This window comes from Vicugna pacos, chromosome 26 (assembly GCF_048564905.1).
Source record: "Vicugna pacos chromosome 26, VicPac4, whole genome shotgun sequence".
Taxonomy (NCBI): domain Eukaryota; kingdom Metazoa; phylum Chordata; class Mammalia; order Artiodactyla; family Camelidae; genus Vicugna; species Vicugna pacos.
The window spans coordinates 21,123,333-21,142,208 of record NC_133012.1 but is presented as its reverse complement, the minus strand read 5'-3'; the positions used below and the strand labels follow the sequence as shown (position 1 = coordinate 21,142,208).

Here is an 18,876-nt window from a genome sequence, read left to right as displayed (position 1 = left end):
TGTCAATAGCTGTGGTTATCATGCACTGAAATAGCAGCACTCTTTTCCAGTTTCAAGTATCTTTACAATCCTCACACACTCAATAATCTATAAGTTGTCTCACCAGAATATCCTAACACGTAAACATTTGTAAGCCATTATCAACATAGGTAAACCCTAATTCAATCTTTTTTTAACTGATATATCCATCGTGCTATGGTCGGTGTGCAATAAGTGTGTGTGGAATGAATGAATGAACCATTTCCAGTGAGTCTGCTTGGCTCCCACACTTAAAAAGAGGGTCATCACTTCACAGCCAAATTGCTGCCACAGAGTCTTTGTACCCTGGAAGAGCATCCAGGTTAATCTTTCTCCGAGCTCTTTTCTCGTAATAAATCTCTTCCACAGAACCTCTGCATGGCCTCCCATGTCAAATACAAGTTCTCCCACTTGGAGTTTGAAGTCATCAATTGGCCCCACCCTGTCTATCCAGAAGTCTGTCTCTTCACTTGCTTTCCAAACCAACGTTGCTACTGATCTTCAGTCTTCCTTATAATCATCTTCTTGACTTTCCTAGGTCTTGGCTTCTCCCTTCAAGTTGAGTTAAAGGTTAGCCTATAATTTAAGCCTTCCAAACGAACCCCAGCACGAAGCAAACATTTCCTCGTTCGCTTTCCTCATACAGTTTGAGTGTGTGTTTGTTTGTTGCACTTGCCTGAAATTTGTGTTCTAGCTGCTTCAGGTGGATCAATCTCATCTCCAAAAGGAGCATCAGCTCCTTTAGGGCAACAAACTTGTCTTCTCCTTCTGTGTCCTCACAGTACTTGGATATCATTGGGTAAACAAAACTTGGGCTTGTGGCTTAGCAGCAGTAAACCATTGTTAGTTGAGGAAGCTGTCATTGCATGCAGACTAGGCTGGAGTGGGAAGAGGCAGTAGGCAAAGATGTCAGCACGCAGATTTTCACAGGCCTTCTCCCTAGTCAACAGACAAGGGGTTTTCTGCGATCACTGAGAAGAAGGGTAAAAGGAATCTCGGTTGGGCTCTGTGGTAGGAGTCCAGGGGAAGATGCAAAACCAGGGTATATTCTGAGAAACTAACGACAAACTTGATGATTAAATAGAAAAGATCAGAGAAAGGAAGAGTCAAAAATGTCACCAAATTTTCGAGGCGAAAATGGTAATTTCAGTAGAAAAAATGAAAAGGTTGAGGAAGTGGATTTGGGTTGGGCAAGGTGATCAAAGGAGAAGGATGAACTTAGTTTTGGGCAGATTGATAACACCTCAGAGGGAAGGCACAGCTCAGTGGTAGAGTGCATGCTTAGCATGCACGAGGTCCTGGGTTCTATCCCCAGTCCCTCCGTCAAAATAAGTAAACAAATAAACCTAATTACCTCCCCCCTCCAAAAAAAAGTCAATGCCTATAGAGAAGGCAAGAAATATGTTTTCCTTTAAGATGTTTTGGAATAAGATAATGACATTACATTGGCTACAATGGATTTTTTTCAGTGGTATCCACGTATTTGAAAACGTTCTTCCCCCCAACATGGGTGTGCTATCTAGACTAATTTTCAAGGATCATACTTTACACTGATTTTTTAAAATCATATTATTTTAAAGCAAGGATGTTAGGGTGATCTGGTATAAACAAAAGTAATTGAAACATTCATACTAGTATAATTTTGTTGTAATTCTCAGTTCAAATGTAATGAATCGGTGCGGCTGCAAAGGGAGAGACACGCTGGGAACTAATTTACCTGTGAAAAGGCAGAGGGATGGGGCAGAGGGTGAAATCTTGGTTCTTTGAGAAAATTGCGTGCTGCTGAGGTTTGTTTTATGCTGTGGCTGTTTCTGTTGCTTTAAATGGGGTAGAACTATCCTTAAGGACCAGTAGAGGACAGAAATCAAAACTTCATCAGTTTTGGTGTATTTTTCTGTTTTAAAAAAAGAGAGATTCAACTTTGCTTTACAGCCCAGGGAGTTTAATTAAAGTAGGTAGACAAAAGTAGTCTTTTGAGAACTGTCATTTCTCTTCGTGTGGCACTGTTGATAATGTAGGGTAATGCTGTTTTGGACGTTTGGTTCTTTTCTTGTCTTTTGTCTTATTCTGACTCTTTGTGATATTCTAAATGAAAGGGGAATAAAGCCCTTAAAGGAAGGTGCTGTACTAAATTCAGTGTCTTCTTTACACCATGTTATCTGTGACCTCAGCTGTAATTCTTTGAAGAAAGTACCCTCCCAAGCTCTTTTTTATTCCCCCTTCTTGCTTTCTTGTGAATCTCTTTTCCCAACAATATTTGCAGGGTTCTTTACAGAGAATTTTTTTTTCCCATTAGGGTGAAAACTAGATCATGATGTGAGCATTTCATTGGGAGTGTAACTTCCCTTTTTGACAGCTCCATTAGATCTGCCCAGTTATAAATCTTCATCTTTCTGACGTGCCTTGAAATCAGGAAGTGTTTTCATGATGTGGGTCTTTGGGAGCAACAGGCATGAAGGAAGACTTGGCAGACATGCCTGCCTCCTGCGCAGACAGACCTGCTTTACCCCAGTGCCCGGGTGAAATGTTTGCGGCTAAGCCTGATGATTCCGCTTTGATTGCTAATGATGGGTGGTACCTTTTCGGATTTTTAAAGGGTGGCTCTGAAGTCACTTTCCATCTTCACGTGTGCAGTAACGGGGTGTGTATCACTTGGATTTCACAATACTCATTGTTTGACAGTTAATTAGTATTCTTTGTTAGAATACCTGCTACGTGGCTTAAGTCATCATTTAATTGCATCTGCCTTTGTCACTTGATTTTGGTGGGTGCTTTTGAAGTCGAATTAGGTATTTAAATTGTGCCGCCTCTTACTACATTGACATGCAAAAAGCCAATTACTAAACGTGATAATATAAATTACACCTTTATTTTCTAATATTCGGTTTTTATATCACGATGAAAAAATTGATTAAACGATCCATTTTTTTTAAAACAGGAAAGAAGTATGAACTCTTAATGGAAGCCGATATTATTTTGTTTTGAATATAACATGTGAAGTTGTTTGACCCTGTTTCGATGCCCTTCCAAAAATGTAAACGTGGCAGGATGTGATCAAAGTAAGAAATTAAGGAGTTAACCGTTCTTTATGAACCAGAGAGCCATTAACTTTTAATAATGCCGTCTCAAATATTTGTCTGTAAATTGTGGTGATAATCAGAGATGAGCCTATGGGACTGCGCTTCGTAATACTGTTTGATTTGATAACTAGCAATCCCTTAAGAACATTAGAAAAAATATTTTCTGTTTACATTAGCAGCTATTGTGAGTTTGTAAAATAACTTGTCAACCCCAAGATGTATTATAAAGACAAGAAGAAAAGGAATAATATCTAGGATCTTGTATTTTTTTTTCAATCAAACTTTTAGAGATTTTTGTTTTTAACCTGAGGTATATTTGTTTCCCAGCATGAGAGAGAGATGAACTGGCTTCAGAAAATTAAAAATTGAGACAAAACACTGCCTACATACTGAAAACTCCTAGACTCTCTATAAACCTGGAAAATAACACCCAATTATTTTTTTCATCTGTGTTCCCCATTTCAAATGTTTCCCCGATTAAAAAAAGAATGCTTCTGTGTTTGCTTCTGGGCTTTGGTCCCCACACTGGCCTTGCTCGTTGGCACTCTTGACCCCAGACTCAAAATAAAGCAAGCTTTTCTTCCATTTAAAACTGAGTTTCTACAAACCTATTTTAAAGCTAACGTTTCCTCTTCGTTTTCACCTTGACAACATGCCTGAAACAAAGCTGACAAAAATAATTAATCCTGTATAAATTAGTATGGAAAGCTTTGGAGTCTTATTCTGTGACCATTGCCAGAGTTCTCATTTTCTCAGAACTCTTTTTTCCCTGACTTGTGAAATAAGTTTATAAAAACCAACAGTTTAAGGTAGCTGTGAGATTAAGTAAAATAATGTATGTTGAGCATGTAGCATAATGAGTTTAATAAGCTTTTTTGAGAGTAAATTTTCTTTGTGGATTCTCCCCTCCATTGTGCAACCCCTCTTTTGCATTTAGGATTTTTGAATTTACACTGAGCCTAGATTTTAAGTAACTCCTTTCTGGAATTACTGGGTAAAACTAATTTAATTATAGCTAACCAAAAAAACAAAAACAAAAACAAAACAAAACAACCCATAAAATAGAAACAAAATATGTAGTTTCTTTTTGGATTTTTTTTTTTTGACGTGAAGAGCATTATCTTTTAAGCACATGATATTTTTGAGTATCAGCTGTAAAGGAATTGTTATCGAGTGGATATGGACGTGTTGGAACGCTTTAAAAAATCGATTCTAGCTAATGGAGAGCATGTTTTTAAAGTGAACTATTGCCATTTCTTCAGTCAACCACATCCAGCAGACAAAATTCAAGTAAACACTGTAGAAGAGGCGGGCTCTTCCTTATAGAATTAAGGAGAATTGCAGTGATCTGCCTTGGGGAATTCAGAGTTGTGAAAAGCCTTTTCTGTGTGCATGATTCCCTAATGTCTAGAACCAGATAAGTAGACTCTAATTTTAAATGTGCAATTATCCAAACAAGATGAATGTGCAGGGCAATGCTGGGTAAGAATGTCGATCTTAATGTTAATATTTTGATTCTCCTTTGTAATAGACGTATAGTTGGCAAAAGCCGCATCTGGGAGGTCCCTAAAGACCTCAGCTGACCCAGGAGAGGTGTAGCCAGCTTTGCCTTACGTCAGCTGTGGAGGCGCCCGCCGAGGCAGACAGCCCGGAATGAGCCCTTGCTGTTGTCCTTTAGGATGCTTTCGATCAGTTGCTTTATCTTGAGTTGATATGTGTTCTGTAAAATTGAAAGTGATCATGTGTAACTGCATTTGAGACTTAAAGTTAGCAGCCAGAGCTTTAAATTGGGTGTGTATATGTACACACACACACAGACACACACATTTAAAACACTGTAAGATTATGGCAAAATTTTTAACTGGAAAAAAGACCTTAGAAATCATAGTCTACCCCCTAACTTTATAGGTAAAATGAACCAAGACTGAAAGAGTAGAATATGTTAATGATAGAGCCAGGATCTAAATATGTTGGTTTGTGTTTAAAGCAAAAAAAAAAAAAAATATATATATATATATATTATATACACACACACATATATACACATCAGATATAAGAATTGTCTTTTTTGAACCTGTGTCTTTCTAATTTATACATAAATAAGATTCTCTCATGAGTCTGGGTATTTAATAAATGAAAATGAGTTGTACTGGATGTGCTTGAATTTCAGAAATTTTGAAATTATTTTTCAGGACACTAGATTCCTCTGTAAAAATAAATCAGTAATTGCATTTAAAAAATAAGATACATACTTTTTGCAGCACAGACCCAGTCAATTCAATAGTTAGAGTACACTGTATCACATACAAACACATTTTCCCCTCTAGGCGGATAATGCACAAGCTTACTGACGAAGGCTTTGTGCGCTCTGTCTATTTGGCACATGTTTTGTGTATATTGTAACAAAGTGATTTACTAAAAGATTTGAGTCAAACCAGATATATTCAAGACTGTGCAAACAGCAATGCCACAGATTCAAGAAGCCTTTTTTTTAAATCAATAAGTAAATTCTAATAATACAAGTTTCACCTCAATTTTAAAAATCATTATGATTTTCAACAGAACATATTTATTGTAAACCTTAAGCAGTCTTTGTGAAACCTGAAGAAGATTTGTGCAAACAGCCTGCAGTAAAAATCACACACGCTTCATAAAACACTACTTGATAGATATCACTTGCACCATTAAGAACTAAACGACAAAGGATGTAATTTCAGTTCTGGCATGCAATATTAATCGAAAGCCTTTAAAACATCTTGCTGATGGGAACTATGACAACGTGACATTGAAGAATTAGGAGCTAAAGACATCTATCTTTATCAGATTTTCAAAGTAAATGCCATAAAACATAAAGTTGTTTCATTCATCTTTACATTTTCCCATGTTTCGGTGGGAACATCGTTTTCCGGGATGTTGCTTTAAATGCAAAGGATACAATTCACTACTTAAAAATCGGGGTAGAAGCATATTTTAGCCAGTGCCCCTGCCCACACAGGGGATTATTTCTCTAATAACGTACGTTCTCTCCATTTTTTATGCTACTGATATGTTCTCCTCAGTAAACACTCTAATTAAATGATATGAAGAGACAGTTTTGAAAAATAATTAGGTGTATCTTTGTCTTTATAAATTTAGAAATGAAGGTAGAATGTTTTTAAAGACATCTCTATAGAAAGATACTATCTTATGGGTGTACTCACAACATGAACATTTTCTTTGGCCAAGAAAAAAAAAGATAAAAAAATTGTATTGCTTTATTTGAATAAATGGGAGAAGTCTGAAAATTAAGACCCTACATTAAAATAGCACTTCACAGTTTATTAAAATACTTTAATATACATTCTCTTTTAATCCTAACCCTGCACCCTCATTTTACATGTGAGGGTATAGATGTGAAATTGATTTGCTCACAGTTACAGGGGTACTACGTTTTCTACAGGAAGCTTGACCTCAGGTGTTATGCACTGAATGTCTGTGTCTCCTCCTCGCCAAATTCATATTTCCCAAAGCCTCAGCCCTGCCCCCGCCTGTGACTGTGTTTGGAGCTATAAGGAAGTGATTACGGTTACATGAGATCATAAGGGTGAGGGCTCGATCTGATGGGACTAGTGTTCTTCTAAGAAGAGACACCGTAGTGCAGTCTCTATCCGCCCAGTGAGGACGCAGGGAGAAGGCGGCTGTCTCCAGGTGCTAAAGTACTTGTGATGTCATGAAATAAAAGATCAGATGTGTGAGAAAGTATCTCAGGCACCTGCTTCTTTTTGAACCTCTGTTTTGAGAGGAAGGCTTCTAGGCGCAATTAGCATCCTGTAGCCTCCACAAATCGTGCTTACTCTTTTAAAAGGTGCAACGAAGCCTCAGGAAATACATCTCATTAATCTCCCAAACAGTGACAGCCCTTCACATCCCTGCAATACTTTGCAGTTTGTGCGCCGTCCTATACATGATCTCATTGTGATACCGGTTTTCATAATACCAGCCAGATTCTGTATTCGTCCCACTGTAGCAGCCTGCATTCCACTGGTGCTCAGTCTTTAAAGCAGCAGAAGAATATATATTGGGAAGAGGCATTCAGTGTTACGCACACACACGAACTATCCCCAAATTAATAATGACAGAGAAGGGAATTCAGCAAGTAAGCGTGTGTCAGCGTGAACTATGGCTCTATTTCCTTTTTAATCGTAGAGCATCATAGGGTGGTTTCCACTTAACGGATCACCCTCGTTGCAGATGCCAAGAACGGGAAGGATGCAGTGGGTTCCACTGAATCTCTGTCACATCTCCGTAATATTTAATGCACATCTCTGTTTAAAGGCCATAATATGATTGGAAGGAAATTCAAATTTTGACTCTATTTCAGTGTAAGACATCGACAGACACTGTGGACTCAATAAACTGCAGATAGCAAATATGATGTCAAATAATATGCTAAGGAAAAAAACCCAGTATTCTTTTGAACCTTAATTTTGAGGTGAAACCAGATCCGCAGGGCTGTTGGGGACTGCCTGTGTTTTCTCTAAGGACTTACTTTTCCTGTAGTTTCTGAAACATTTGAAAAGTAAAAATTAGAAAAAAGTTCACGTGAAGTAGGCTGAATCTTTTTCTAAAATTGGTTAATTAGCTATAATTTTTGAAATGTACTCTAATTGTCATCAAAACTTTTCAAAAACAGGTCAGTTTTATTTAAGATTGAAAGTTCCATTCTGGCTTTTTACATAGTTGTTTTTTTCACAAGCAATTTTAACAGTTGAAATCTGAAGTAAATTTAAATCTGATATGAAATGATTTTTACTGTATGTACCTTTAGGTGTTACTAGTTACAACATAAGGTTAAACATAGAGTAGTTTATTTTACAAATAAAAATATTATTTTTAATATGTATAACAGAAGATAATATGGTAAGGTATTTATGATATGAGTTAATATGGTAGAGTTTTCATAATATTTACATTTAAAGTAATTTTTTTCTCATGTCCCGTAAATGTTTTACATGTCTAACTTAAGATACTATGAAGAGGTTTTTTAATTACCTTAAATTTTTAATATTTATAACATACATTAATATGTCTGAAGAAAATCTTATGTACTACCTAAAATAAGGAGAATTTTAAAGCCAAAAGCCCTTAGAATTCATTGCATGACCCCACCCTCTCGCCCCTCACCAACACCACTTTTTGCCAGAGGACAAAAACTGAGGCCCAGAAGTTAGCTGATTTATACGAGGTTACGTTTACTTAGTTAAAGCAAGTACTCAACCTTGTGTGTCCTGTTTCCTTTTATAGCAGTCTGTCTTCTATACCAGACGTTTTCCTTGCGATAAAGAATATGTTTTCTGAAAAGCATAACAAATTTCACATCATTTGGAATATTCAATTTGCTTTATAAGCCATTTATCAGATAGAAATAGCTTGTAGGCCTTCCAGCCTGTTCTTATCCATGTTATAAATATGTGCTTTATTTTTATTATATCTCACATGCCATTTAAAGTCAATAAAATATGATTGCATGAAAATCAAATGCCCATGAGGAAATCAGAGTGGGGAGATAAGTGTTTATTGATTGTATGTTAGCAATTTTTCATTGTCAGGACTGGGACAGAATCTTCCTTTTTTGCTTACTCAGGTATCCTGAGACATTTTTAAGGGTATTTTTACCCATGTTTCTATGCATCTATAATAGATAAATTTATGTATGTTTCTGTAAAAACTGATGATGGAAACCTAAGGACTCTGTCGAGGATAACTGTTGGTGGCATTATTAGCCAGTACTGTTAGTATATTGGAAGAGGAACTGCTTGACAAGCAGAAGATAGCCATTTACAGTTGTTTCCACCCACTGAATAGGTTAGGGTGCTTGACATTTCGGACTATGTGCACACTTTTGAGCAGTCACCATAGCCACCAGAATATCTCCAAAGAGAACTTATTGCCACTCAAGAGAACTTACCTTCAAAATAAAACGTAACCCCCAAAAGGTGTTGTCTAATAAAAAAAAGAGAGAATAGCAGAGTTAATTCCTATGAAATGCAGAAGAGATGAGTAAGTTAATATTCTGTATAATTTGACAGCCGGACGTGTGGTATTAGGAACTCTGTAGAAAGCTGTTTAGGTAGCTCCAAAGAAAATTCTGTTCTTGCCTTCTGGAACTCTCACTGAATGGCTACTGAGCTTTCTTTCATCCTGTGTTTTTTGTCTCTGAATTATTCTTTCATATTTAAACACTCTTGGTCTTTTTCATGCCATCTGAGCAATTTTCCCCAATCTCTTTTCCAACTCACTGGTACTCTCTACAGTTACGTCTAATACACTTTTTAAACCACCCAATAAGTTTCTAATTTCAGTGGCTGCATACACATTCTACCTTTTTTTTTTTAACTACCTCTTCTTTTTTCATAATGTCTTGTTCTTATGTTCTTAATTTCTTTTAAATCTGTAATCATTCTAAACATAGTTTTATCTGATGGCTATATTTTCTGAAGTTTTGGGGGGAAATAAATTCTTACATCTTGTTTTCTCTATAGATTTTTGACTCAAGGTAGATCCTCTTAACTTCTGTAATTTTAGTCTGTAAATTCATTGAAAGTTGGGTTTTATCTGTGGACATCTGTTGTCACTTGTTTTGAGCGCATATTCGTCTAGAGAATTTTTTTTTATTTTCTTCTTCTAGGTGCCTCAAGGCACCACTTTTAATATTAATTTCCTGACTTGGGGTTCCAGACCTATGTTGATAGTGGAAGTTTCAACCTTATACTCCAACTCCAGAAAAGCCCAGGCCAGTGGTTGAAATTTTCAGGCATTGTCTTCATCCCCCTCTGGGCTCAAGATGGCACAGCAAGATTCCTTAATGTCCTTTCTGCAATACGAAGGCTTTCTAAGTCTACTCTTAGACTGAGATGATAGCACGTTAAGGGTTCTGGCCAGATGTAGGGGGTCTCAGTAAGGGTTGAGGCATGAATTCTTGACTCTTCCTTGTACATTAAATATTACAGAGACTGGCAGATCTCCTCAGGGAAGCTACGGTGTCAACTCATGTGCTCTAAGCAGTTTTTCTCTCCCCTCTGTTTCTGGCCCATCCTTTCTTTCTAATTCAGGTGTATTAATGTAAAGTGCAAGTTCCACTGGTGGCCGGAGACTGTTGGCTGTTTTGTTCACTGCTGTATCCCAGTGCCTAGAACAGAGCCTAGCAAATATTCGACAATAGATATACTAAATGAATTAATCCAAGTATTTTTTTTTTTATATTTTACCCAGCTATTCTGGGTATTTTATAAGAAAGTTGGCAGATAATCTGAGTTGCCACATTGTCTGAAATGGACTGTCCAAGAAAAAAGAATGCAAAGATTTAAAGATTCATACATGGTTTCTTCTAATCCACATTCCAAGAAATGATCCTAAAGAAACTGAACCAAATTCTGACTCAGTAAGGACAGTAAATCGGTTCATCTGTGCTCACTTAAATAATACCCTCTGGCCAGTACAAGTCTTCCTTTTATGTCTTCTTATTTATCCTTAAGGTTTTTCATACTCAAATGTTTTTATAGAAATAGCCTTACGATCAACTGTCTCATGATGAAGGTGATAAAAACAATATTGTTGACTTATATAGTGTTGTACGGTTTTTAAAGCACATTTTAAATTTTCATTTGATTTGCATGCAACTGTCAGAAATGTGTAAGTGACATAATCTGTGGTGACAAGTTTTATAATATAGTGCTGTATTTTAACCAAAGGCTTGCAGAGGTATGTAAATGGACAGTTCACTTTCAAACACTTGGCTTATGTGAGAATCACTAGATAAAACAGTAAGCCAGAGGAGCAAGTTTGTGTGCAAGTGATTTTCTGAGTGAGGTGGTTTCTCTTTTCCAATTTGCACTATACCATTTTAGGTGGTTATCTTATTATTTTATGTCCCTGGACGGGATAGGGTGGGAAAGGGGAAGAGAAGAAAGCATCTTGACTGTCTAAATATGTTCACTCAATATGGGCTCCACTGAGTTGTGGTATGACTAAGAACACATATTTCTTTAGCTCAGATTTTCTTCATTTATAAGGAAAATTCTTGCTACTTAATTTTTTTCTTCGTAGGGAAGTAATGTCAACTAAATGTCTACAGTATACATGATATTTTCTGAGCAAAGGGGAGACTTCTAATATAATTGTGCCATAAAATATTTTGAATTTGTAATACACCCTTCCCAGTAGCTCCTGAGATGTAGCCAGATGAGGGAGGTGTTGTTTCCTAAATGTTCTAGAAATCAAGGGAAAGCAATATCCGTAAGGCCATTGAGTCAGTTGATAATGAAACAAAAGAGTAAGCTAAATCCAAGAATTACATTGGGATTTTCAAACACAAAATCTAACTGTGATTTGATCCTACTTCACTTGGAACATTCACTCCAAGCCCTAGTCACTAGCAGCACTATTTACAATAGCAAGATGTGGAAACAACCCAAGTGCCCAGCGACAGATAATTGGCTTATATAAGAAGATGTGGTATATGTATACATACAATGGAATATTACTCAGCCTTAAAAAAGAATGCTATATAGCGATTTACAGCAGCGTGGATAGACCTAGAGATCATCATACTAAGTGAAGTAAATTGGGCAGAGACAGATATATGATATCACTTATTTGTGGAATCTGAAACAATGATACAAATAAACTTATTTATAAAACAGAAACAGGCTCACAGACATAGAAAACAATCTTATGGTTATCAAAAGGGAAGGGGGGCAGAGAGGGATAAATTAGAAGTTTGGGATTAACAGATATAAACTACTATTTATACAATAGGTAAGCCACAAGGATTTACCCAATGTCTTGTAATAACTTATAATGGAATATAACTTACAAAAAAAAACTCGAATCACTATACTATACACCTGAAACTAATGCAGTATTGTAAATCAACTATACTTCAATTAAAAATTAATATGATAATTGAATTATACAACAGCATAGTGTTTTATACATCTTGTTTTGGTGACCTGTTTTAGGGAAAAGGTCAGTTGAGGACAAGGCTTCAGTCTTGTTTGAGACACGTGGGAGAAAGTCAAGATACAGACTGGAAGTAAAGAAAGGAGGAATGAATTTTGTGATAGAGAAACAGGCTTTAACCCCACCTTTGTTAATGCCCAGTAAATGGGCTTGGCTCCTTCTAACTGTCTTATTCAACTGGGGGCCTTTGAGTCTTGTAAACTCCTAGGAGGCAGAACCAGAGCTTATTCCTGTATTCATCTTGCTGCCTTTGGTGTCCAAGAGTCCTCAAGCCATGGGAAGAATGCTTCTCTGGTTCTTTAGCAGTTTGATAAAGTTTAAAATGTTTCTATTCTATAGGCTGATTTCCCTTTTCTATGAAAGAATGCCCCATTGCAAATCAAGATATAGAATAATTTCAATTTATATTCCGGGAAAGGGTATTGTTTTTCACATGTTCTTTTGTTCGTATCATTATTTTACTGTTTTCCAAAAAAGGGGACATAAACAGCAGTAAACACTCAAATGTTTCTGTTCTTCCATTTTTCTCTCCGCCACCCCCACCGTAACCCCTCTCTTCCGACTCCCCCCACCTCCCTCACCCCTCTCCGTTCATCCCTTCCTCCTCCATCACTCATTTCTCTTTTGTTAGCAGGCTCTACTCAGACTGCCAGCATTTATTCTAAAGGAGCACAGCTGTCAGCCTCTAGCTTCTAGCTCCCTTCCAAAATAGAGCATTTCTTCCCTAGGGACATGGGTAGCCAGCCCACAACTGAGTAGCAGGGGAGGAAGAAAAGGACAGAAAAGGGAAGCAGTGGGAGGGACAAAGCCTTGGGAGGAGCTGCCCACAGCGAGTGCCAGCCCCCTTCCCCCCTCACCTCTGCCTCGCAGCCACCGGCCCCTCCCTGCCGCCTGGGCGGGGGCGCGAGCAGGTGCGGACACGCACGCACACAAAGGTATCCCCTGTCTCCCAGCAGCTATTATTTTGTCTCCCGGCTTTCCTGTTTGAAAGTCCATTTCCACTCTGCTCCCCAAAGACCACAGCCCAAGGCTGTAAACCAGAGAGAGTGAGACTGAATTCCAAACACAATCAGGAAGCTGCCGGTAGTGGCTTTTAATTTAAAAAAAAAAAATTCAAACCAGCAAACATGTCCAGGTAGGTTTAAAAAAAAAAAAACACCAGATGTTCTTTTTTTTTTTTTTTTTTAATTCTTGACATGATTCTGTGGTCATACTAGAGGAGAGAAAGAGACTCAGCCACACTTCATGACTATGAGATCAGATTCCCTCTTTCCTGGGAACTGGCAAGGCAGGAATTTATTTCTGATTCCTAAGACGTTTCTGGTTCTTGTTTTGTAGCCTGTGAAAGGAAAGACATTTCCTCTTCAGACATATTTGATAGCGTGTTCTTACTTCTTGTGATAAGGGTATTAGTTGCCGACAAGGCTCTTCAATTCCTTTGTTTTCCCTTGCGATGTTCCGCCTCAAAGCTAGTTATTTCTCCCCTACCATTAATAAGTTGCCCTTTAGTGCTTACTGTATGCCAGGCACTGTATCTTTTAGATCCTTTGGTAAGCACTATAAAATAAATGAAGCTCAGAGAGAAACGTAACTTATTCAAGAACATATCCCACGGAAAAAAATACCTGTCTCATGACATGTAAATATCCCGTATTTACTGGCATTTGTCTCTCTGGCCCCCTCCACCTCACTGATCCGTGCAGCAGAGTTGCTATCCAAGAAAGTTGCCGAAAGTTTATTTTCTTCCCCCGGTAGCACTCAGTTAATATGCCTTACATTTGCTTGGGATTGGGTTTTATAGATTGATAAAACTGGAATCGACTCGATTTTCAAACAGCTTTCGTGGTCTAACAGCACACCTTCCTGTGTCTCCCGTGATCCGGGCTCCTCCCCCGTGCTGAGAGGTCTAACGTGACAGCTTTCAGTGCTCTGTTGCAGAGCTCTATCCTTTGGTGGCAAAGAGCCGAGCAAAGGGAGCAAAGTCTTGTCTATCTAATATTTATTAATATAATGTGAATTTGAACAGATATGCGCTCTCATTTGTGTTCCGTTTGTCAAATAAAAACAAGCCACTGTAGGGCTGTCATGAAAGTTATATGAGCAGCAGCAACTGGAACAAGGAAAGCCAGGCTGAAAGAAACAGCACTGGTTAGGTATAATATATAGTTTCTAGTAAGCAGAGTGCCAGGAATTTCATTTTTTTAAAAAGGATAGGGAAGAACACTTGGAAAAATAACTTGTATCTCTTTTAAAATATCTAATGTGGAGCATTTCTCATTATAAGCTTTAAAAATTAAGGAATATATATATATATGCACTATATTTGGCAAACTAATATATATTTTATGTATTTTCACATCTTATATGTTTGTGATTTTTTTATATTCTTCTGTATTTTATGTAATCTTTGCATTACTTACACATCTTTAAAGGTAGATTTTAAATATTGGAACATCTGCCATGGTTCAAAAGAAATATTCCAAAAAACCGGTTTCTGGGGTGAATTACATGGTACGCTGCTTGGATGAGATGACCCGCCCCCCCAAGGTCCTGTACGTGCATAAATGTCACCGGTCATTCAGCATATTTTAGGAGTCTTAAAGCAAAGGCTACAGTTGATGTTTTGGTTGTTCTTATATGGCTCTGCCTACCTGTTTCAGATTCTAAGTGCTGATCTCCATGTCTAAACCCTGCTGTCTGTTTCCTTGGCCCATTTTGAACCCTGGCCACAAACCTTTCCCTGGATCTTCATCTGTGTCCCTAGGAGGACTTGAAAAAGAATGCGCTCTCTATTCTGAGTACCTAAGCAAACTTTCTGATCTCAAAAACACTCCAAATCATGTAATTCATCATCTATCTCTTGTGCTTGCAACAAGGTAATTTAGAGCCGGAGTTGCATCCTCCTTTACAAATATACGGAACTAGATGGCAGGCATTCTGTCCACTCACCTCATGTCTGGCTTTATCTTACCTTTCCCACTTTCGGTTTTCTTTTATTCCATCTTCCTCCCTGACTATGTTAAATTTTATTTCATCCTCTTATACTTTATAAACTTTATGTTGAAATAAGCTGGCCTGGAGAAATGCATTCTCCAGCTCGCTCTCACACCCTGGGAGCCGGGGTCTCTAGGACTAGCGCTGACCTCCAGCCGAATCCTCTGATTTTGCTTCTGTTTGTGGTCTGCTGCAGAATTTACATTTCTAGCCATCCATCCCATTTCCCTCAGACCCTGCACTTACTCTGTTCCATCAAATTTTAGATTGAATTTAGCTCTCATTTTCTGGATTTGTTACTTGCTAGGAGTCTTGATTTGGTAGTCAGATCCAAAGAGGTCCCAGCAGGCAGAACAAACTGTGCTGAAATAACCTCATAGACAGCTGGAAAGAGCAAGGATCTTTGCACAATGTTTCTGCACGTTGTACGTCCTTAATACATACTTGCTAGATGAATGAGTCTAGAGAAAGCCATAGCGAAATTAATTATTTTTTTCAGCAGTTTTTCATTGAAGTATAGTTGATTTACAACATTCTGTTACTTTCAGGTGTATGGCAAAGTGATTCAGTTATATATATATACTTTTTCAAATTCTTTTCCATTATAATTACAAGATGTTGGATATAGTTATCTGTGTTATACAGTAAATCCTTTTTGCTTATCTATTTTGTTTAGTAGTTTGTATTTATTTATCTCATACTCCTAATTTATCCCCCTTCCTTTTCCCCTTTCATGGCCTTAAGTTTGCTTTCTCTGGCTGTGAGTCTGTTTCTGCTTTGTATATAGATTCATTTGTATTATTTTTTAGATTCTATGAATAAGTGGTACCATTTGTCTTTGTCTGATTTACTTCATTTAGTATGATATTTTCTAGGTCCATCTATGTTGCTGCAAATGGCAATATTTCATTCTTTTTATGGCTGAGTAGTATTCCGTTGTGTGTGTGTATCACATCTTTTTAAACTAATCATCATTTGTAAATAGTGCTGCCATGAACACTGGGGTACATGTATCTTTTCAAATTAGTGTTTTCATCTTTTCTGGATTATATACCCAGAACTAATTACTTTTTTTTTTTTTACATTTTTATTGATTCATAATCATTTTACAGTGTTGTGTCAAATTCCAGTGTTCAGTACAATTTTTCAGTCATACATGGACATATACACACTCATTGTCACATTTTTTTCTCTGTGATTTATCATAACATTTTGTGTATATTTCCCTGTGCTATACAGTGTACTCTTGTTTATCTGTTCTACAATTTTGAAATCCCAGTCTATCCCTTCCCACCCTCTACCCCGCCCCCCCCCCCCCCGGTAACCACAAGTCTGTATTCTCTGTCCATGAGTCCATTTCTGTCCTGTATTTATGCTTTGTTTTTGTTTGTTTGTTTGTTTTTGTTTTTTAGATTCCACATATGAGCGATCTCATGTGGTATTTTTCTTTCTCTTTCTGGCTTACTTCACTTAGAATGACATTCTCTAGGAGCAATACTTTTGAAAACTTAAATGGACGTTTTTAACCCACTCTTTATATTTTTGATTTGTTTTAAGGATAAGAATCTTAAATTCAACATATTGAAATAGATGATGATAATAGATCTTAAAATCTTTTAATTTTTCAATAACAATCTCAAGATGTATAATGCTTTACCATTTACACAATGCTTTCACCTATTACTGACTCAGCAGATCCTTGGAATGTAAGAGCTTGACAGATGTTTGTGGGATGAATGACTAAGTATGTGAATAAATGAATGAATGAGTGCATTTCATTGAATCCTTAGACTGCAGTAATACCTGGATGGGGCAATATTCCTGCATTACAGATGAGAAAACAGGCTCACTGTCATGATGCCTGGGACAGTTAGGAATCAAATAGGGCATTCTGACTTCTACTGCACCGCTCTTTCCTCTACATAGTGTAATGTCTAGTATGTAATGTATTCTGTATAATGTGTCTATAACACAGTACTGTTCTTCCATGGAGCTGTGCTTAAGAACATGGGAGTCATCTGCTCCATTCGTCTATTTCTTTTGAGGCACACTCTTGATACTTTTCCTTTTGAAATGTTTCTCTTTTTTCTCTCTTTGTTTCTATTTCATTGATACCAACCTAGTCTAAGTCCTCCTAACTGGCAGCTGATTATATCATCCTATAAATGGCTTCTTGAAATGTTCCTTAAAGACATCGGTAGAGATTGTAATCGTATGCACTGATGCCGGGAACAACAAAGCTAATTAGTTATATGATACCTGAATAATAAATCTTCCATGAATTTTCATTTTTTCTGACAATTAAAACTGTATGTGCTGTTTAAACCCTGCCATTCTTTCGAAGGTTAATTCCAATTTAACTGAGATTTAGCCACCTGTCATTTTTCATGAGCAGCAAAACAGTGGACCAAGTCAGATTTCTGTAGTTTCTACCATGAGAACCTTTAAGAGTAGAGACTGTGCAAGGGAGCAGCTCTGTTTCAGAGATTTAGGTGTCCTTCATTTCAAGAGTAAGAAATTATTTGTTCTTAGTATGATGTGGATTATTAGAGACCCCTGGAAACATGCTGTAATTACTGACATTATATGCTATGGAAGGAGTTCTTTTAATTGTTGTACCCTGTAAAGAGGTTTGACAATATGTATTCAAACTATTATATATCATGTATTCATTTCCTGCCATCAGAATTACAAATGTTAGACTGTATTATTTGGCTTCACAGTCACTGCTGGAGTTCACATTGTAGATGAAAGATAGTCTCTGTGTTTCCTATTCTTTTTTAATACATGCATTTATATTAATAGCACGATTTAATACATCACTTTAAAATTATATTGCACTTTGAACTGCATTTAGTCAAAAATTGACATCTTATGCACGCGGAACCATAATAAGTTTAGCATTAAATTAAGGAGTCATCTGTCTGTTTCCTAGAATGTAGTATTTGTGAATTCTAGCATGTCCAGAGCTAGGTAATGAGATTGAAAAGTGGGTGTCAGATGTTACATTAATTTGTGTAGTTTAACTTATGACTTATTAGCTTTGGGGAATTTTTTTCCTGGTTACTACCTACTGTTGTGTTTATATTTTGAAGTCACTGGATCCTTGATGATTCTGGTGTCGTACAAAATATTCGTACCATCGACATAGAGGCATGAGTTGCTCTGGTCACCTATGACTTACTCGAAAATGTAGTTATACAGCATACTGTGAAATTGGAAAATCTGTTCTGTGTGTGTTCTAATGGATGAAACGGTCATTAAGTATATGAGTCTTCTGACGTTGTAATCAGATGTGATTCAGTCTGGTAAATATCCATGAAACAACATCTGCTTCACAGAGTGACCTTCTGCTAAAGAATACTTAGCATCTATTAGTAGATCATAGTGCAGATCTGCCTTATTTGAAATGCACTAAACTAGAGTCGTCTACTGCTGTTTAGCAACTAGCTTGTAATAATTTATTGCAGTTAAATAAAGCTTTAAAAAACTCCATTAAATAATTATAGGGATTATATGCATTTCCAGAACCTTTGTGTTCTACTGAAATTACCCATTTAATTTCAGGGTTGGTTTGTTAAAAAAAGCTGAAATCTAAAGGCACATTAGGGGAGCTGTCAGATGCTGTTTTCTGTAGGTGTTAATAAAACCAGATGAAAAAAAAAATCTGAAACAAATTAAAACCAAAAGCAATTTTACCATCTGTTGTATATTAATTAGAACTTTGTGTATCAAGGGTAAACTTGCTCTTAGAGAATGTCACTGAACACCCGCTTAATAGAAT

General features: G+C 37.0%; 1 protein-coding gene across 6 annotated transcripts in view; it reads left to right on the top strand.

The window, feature by feature from the left end:
- The window catches only part of TENM3 (teneurin transmembrane protein 3), a 1,525,061-nt gene that overhangs the window by 1,346,520 nt on the left and 159,665 nt on the right, over nt 1–18,876 (top strand). The window lies entirely within an intron of this gene.